Source organism: Leucopleurus acutus (assembly GCF_964270905.1).
Source record: "Leucopleurus acutus genome assembly, chromosome: 4".
Taxonomy (NCBI): Eukaryota; Metazoa; Chordata; class Mammalia; order Artiodactyla; family Delphinidae; genus Leucopleurus; species Leucopleurus acutus.
In genome coordinates, this window is record NC_139146.1 from 85,928,098 (window position 1) to 85,934,097 (window position 6,000).

Sequence of the window (6,000 nt, forward strand, 5' to 3'; positions counted from 1 at the left end):
CTACACGTAGAGGCGGGGCCAAATCCAAAACTGAACCCCGGGAGCTGTGCAAACAAAGAAGAGAAAGGGAAATCTCTCCCAGCAGCCTCAGAAGCAGCGGATTAAAGCTCCACAATCAAGTTGATGTACCCTGCATCTGTGGAATACCTGAATAGACAACGAATCATCCCAAATTGAGGAGGTGGACTTTAGGAGCAAAGATATATTATTTTTTCCCCTTTTTCTCTTTTTGTGAGTGTGTATGTGTATGCTTCTGTGTGTGATTTTGTCTGTGTAGCTTTGCTTTCACCATTTGTCCTAGGGTTCTGTCCGTCCGTTTTTTGTTTACTTTTTAAAATTTTCTCTTAATTATTTTTTATATTTTATTTTAATAACTATTTTATTTTATTTTACTTTATTTTATTTTATTCTCTTTCTTTCTTTCTATTCTTTCTCCCTTTTATCCTGAGCTGTGTGGATGACAATCTCTTGGTGCTCTGGCCAGGTATCAGGCCTGTGCCTCTGAGTTGGGAGAGCTGAGTTTAGGACACTGGTCCACAAGAGACCTCCCAGCTCCACATAATATCAAATGGTGAAAATCTCCCAGAGATCTCCATTTCAACACCAAGACCCAGCTTCACTCAACGACCAGCAAGCTACAGTGCTGGGCACCCTATGCCAAAAACTAGCAAGACAGGAACACAGCCCCATCCATTAGTAGAGAGGCTGCCTAAAATCATAATAAGGCCACAGACACCCGAAAACACACCACCAGACATGGACCTGCGCAACAGAAAGACAAGATCCAGCCTCATCCACCAGAATACAGGCACTAGTCCCCTCCAACAGGAAGCCTACACAACCCACTGAACAAACCTTAGCCACTGGGGAAAGACACCAAAAACAACGGGAAATACGAACTTGCAGCCTGCGAAAAGGAGACCCCAAACACAGTAAGATAAGCAAAATGAGAAGACAGAAAAACACACAGCAGATGAAGGAGCAAAGTAAAAGCCCCCCAGACCTAACAAATGAAGAGGAAATAGGCAGTCTACGTGAAAAAGAATTCAGAATAATGACAGTAAAGATGATCCAAAATCTTGGAAATTGAATAGAGAAAATGCAAGATACACTTAACAAGGACTTAGAAGAACTAAAGAGGAAACAAGCAATGAGGAACAACACAATAAATGAAATTAAAACTACTCTAGAAGGGATCAATAGCAGAATAACTGAGGCAGAAGGACGGATAAGTCACCTGGAAGATAAAATAGTGGAAATAACTACTGCAGAGCAGAATAAAGAAAAAAGAATGAAAAGAACTGAGGACAGTCTCAAAGACCTGTGGGACAACATTAAACCACCAACATTCGAATTATAGGGGTCCCAGAAGAAGAAGAGAAAAAGAAAGGGACTGAGAAAATATTTGAAGAGATTATAGTTGAAAACTTCCCTAATATGGGAAAGAAAATACTTAATCAAGCACAGGAAGCACAGAGAGTCCCATACAGGATAAATCCAAGGAGAAACATGCCAAGACACATATTAATCAAACTACCAAAAATTCAGTACAAAGAACACATATTAAAAGCAGGAAGGGAAAAACAACCAGTAACACATATGGGAATCCCCATAAGGTTAACAGCTGATCTTTCAGAAGAAACTCTGCAAGCCAGAAGGGAGTGGCAGGACATATTTAAAGTGATGAAGGAGAAAACCTACAACCAAGATTACTCTACCGAGCAAGGATCTCATTCAGATTTAATGGAGAAATTAAAACCTTTACAGACAAGCAAAAGCTGAGAGAGTTCAGCACCACCAAACCAGCTTTACAACAAATGTTAAAGGAACTTCTCTAGGCAGGAAACACAAGAGACAGAAAATACCTACAATAATAAACCCAAAACAATTAAGAAAATGGGAATAGGAACATACATATCGATAATTACCTTAAATGTAAATGGATTAAATGCTCCCACCAAAAGACACAGACTGGCTGAATGGATACAAAAACAAGACCTGTATATCTGCTGTCTACAAGAGACCCACTTTAGACCTAGGGACACATACAAACTGAAAGTGAGGGGATGGAAAAATATATTCCATGCAAATGGAAATCAAAAGAAATCAAAAGCTGGAGTAGCAATTCTCATATGAGACAAAATAGACTTTAAAATAAAGACTATTACAAGAGACAAAGAAGGACACTACAGAATGATCAAGGGATCGATCCAAGAAGAAGACATAACAATTGTAATATTTATGCACCAACATAGGAGCACCTCAATACATAAGGGAAATACTAACAGCCATAAAAGGGGAAATCGACAGTAACACAATCATAGTAGGGGACTTTAACACCCCACTTTCACCAGTGGACAGATCATCCAAAATGAAACTAAATTAAGGAAACACAAGCTTTAAATGATACATTAAACAAGATGGACTTAATTGATATTTATAGGACATTCCATCCAAAAACAACAGAATACACTTTTTCTCAAGTGCTCATGGAAAATTCTCCAGGATAGATCCTATCTTGGGTCACAAATCAAGCCTTGGTAAATTTAAGAGGATTGAAATCGTATCAAGTATCTTTTCCGACCACAACGCTATGAGACTAGATATCAATTACAGGAAAAGAGCTGTAAAAAATACAAACACATGGAGGCTAAACAATACACTACTTAATAACCAAGAGATCACTGAAGACATCAAAGAGGAAATCAAAAAATACCTAGAAACAAATGACAATGAAAACACAATGACCGAAAACCTATGGGATGCAGCAAAAGCAGTTCTAAGAGGGAAGTTAATAGCAATACCTTAAGAAACAGGGAACATCTCAAATAAACAACTTAACCTTGCAAAGAAATTAGAGAAAGAAGAACAAAAAAACCCCAAAGTTAGCAGAAGGAAAGAAATCATAAAGATCAGATCAGAAGTAAATGAAAAAGGAAGGAAACGATAGCAAAGATCAATAAAATTAAATGCTGGTTCTTTGAGAAGATAAACAAAAGTGATAAACCATTAGCCAGACTCATCAACAAAAAATTGGAGAAGACTCAAATCAACAGAATTAGAAATGAAAAAGGAGAAGTAACAACTGACACTGCAGAAATACAAAGGATCATGAGAGATTACTACAAGCAACTCTATGCCAATAAAATGGACAACCTGGAAGAACTGGACAAATTCTTAGAAATGCACAACCTGCCGAGACTGAACCAGGAAGAAATAGAAAATATGAACAGACCAATCACAAGCACTGAAATTGAAACTGTGATTAAAACCTTCCAAAAAACAGAAGCCCAGGACCAGATGGCTTCACAGGCGACTTCTATCAAACATTTAGAGAAGAGATAGCACCTATCCTTCTCACACTCTTCCAAAATATATCAGAGGGAGGAACACTCCCAAACTCATTCTACGAGGCCACCATCACCCTGATACCAAAACCAGACAAAGATGTCACAAAGAAAGAAAACTACAGGCCAATATCACTGATGAACATAGATGCAAAAATCCTCAGCAAAATACTAGCAAAGAGAATCCAACAGCACATTAAAAGGATCATACACCATGATCAAGTGGTGTTTATTCCAGGAATGCAAGGATTCTTCAATATACGCAAATAAATCAATGTGATACACCATATTAACAAACTGAAGGAGAAAAACCATATGATCATCTTAATAGATGCAGAGAAAGCTTTCAACAAAATTCAACACCCATTTATGATAAGAACCCTGCAGAAAGGAGGCATAGGGGGAACCTTACTCAACATAATAAAGGCCATAAATGACAAACCCACAGCCAACATCATCCTCAATGGTGAAAAACTGAAAACATTTCCAATAAGATCAGGAACAAGTCAAGGTTGCCCACTGTCACCACTATTATTCAACATAGTTTTGTAAGTTTTAACCACAGCCATCAGAGAAGAAAAAGAAATAAAAGGAATCCAAATCGGAAAAGAAGAAGTAAAGCTGTCACTGTCTGCAGATGACATGATACTATACATAGAGAATCCTAAGGATGCTACCAGAAAACTACTAGAGCTAATCAATGAATTTGGTAAAGTAGGAGGATACAAAATTAATGCACAGAAATCTGTGGCATTCCTACACACTAATGATGAAAAAATGAAAGTGATATTACGAAAACACTCCCATTTACCATTGCAACAAAAATAATAAAATATCTAGGAATAAACCTCCCTAAGGAGACAAAATACCTGTATGCAGAAAATTATAAGACACTGATGAAAGAAATTAAAGATGATACAAATAGATGGAGAGATATACCATGTTCTTGGATTGAAAGAATCAACATTGTGAAAATGACTCTACTACCCAAAGCAATCTACAGATTCAATGCAATCCTGATCAAACTACCACTGGCATTTTTCACAGAACTAGAACAAAAAATTTCACAATTTGTATGGAAGCATAAAAGACCCCGAATAACCAAAGCAACCTTGAGAACGAAAGATGGAGCTGGCGGAATCAGGCTCCCTGACTTCAGACTATACTACAAAGCTACAGTTATCAAGACAGTATGGTACTGGCACAAAAACAGAAATATAGATCAATGGAACAGGATAGAAAGCCCAGAGATAAACCCACGCACTTATGGTCACCTTATCTTTGATAAAGGAGGCAAGAATATACAATGGAGAAAAGACAGCCTCTTCAAAAAGTGGTGCTGGGAAAACTGGATGGCTACATGTAAAAGAATGATATTAGAACACTCCTTAACACCATACACAAAAATAAACTCAAAATGGATTAAAGAACTAAATGTAAGGCCAGAAAGTATAAAACTCTTAGAGAAAAATATAGGCAGAACACACTATGACATAAATCACAGCAAGATCCTTTTTGATCCACCTCCTAGAGAAATGGAAATAAAAACAAAAATAAACAAATGGGGTCTAATGAAACTTAAAAGCTTTTGTACAGCAAAGAAAACCATAAACAAGATGAAAAGACAACCCTCAGAATGCGAGAAAATATTTGCAAACATAGCAAGTGACAAATGATTAATCTTCAAAATATACAAGCAGCTTTTGCAGCTCAATTTAAAAAAAACCAAACAATCCAATCCAAAAATGGGCAGAAGGCTTAAATAGACATTTCTCCAAAGAAGACATACAGATTGCCAAGAAACACATGAAAGGATGCTCAACATCACCAATCATTAGAAAAATGTAAATCAAAACTACAATGAGAAAAACAAAGAAAACTACAATGAGGTATCACCTCACACCGGTCAGAATGGTCATCATCATAAAATCTACAAACAATAAATCCTGGACAGTGTGTGGTGAAAAGGGAACCCTTTTGGTCTGTTGCTGGGAATGTAAATTGATACAGCCACTATGGAGAAAAGTATGGAGATTCTTTAAAAAGCTTAAAATAGAACTACCACATGACCCCGCAATCCCACTACTGGGCATATACCCTGAGAAAACCATAATTCGAAAAGTGTCATGTATCACAATGTTCATTGCAGCACTGTTTACAATAGCCAGGACATAGAAGCAACCTAAACGTCCATTGACAGATGAATGGATAAAGAAGATGTGGCACATATGTACAATGGAATATTACTCAGCCATAAAAAGAAACAAAATTGGGTTATTTGTAGTGAGGTGGATGGACCCAGTCTGTCATACAGAGTGAAGTTAGAAAGAGAAAAACAAATACCATATGCTAACACATATATATGGAATCTAAAAAAAAAAAAATTGGTTTTGAAGAATCTAGGGTTAGGACAGGAATAAAGATGCAGACGTAGAGAATGGACTTGAGGATTGGGGAAAGCTAAGTGTTAGCTGAGACGAAGCGAGAGAGTGGCATGGACATATATACATTACCAAATGTAAAATAGATAGCTAGTGGGACGCAGCAGCATAGCACAGGGAAATGAGCTCTGTGCTTTGTGCCCACCTAGAGGGGTGGGGATAAGAAGATTGGGAGGGAGATGCAAGAGGGAGGGCATATGGGGATATATGTA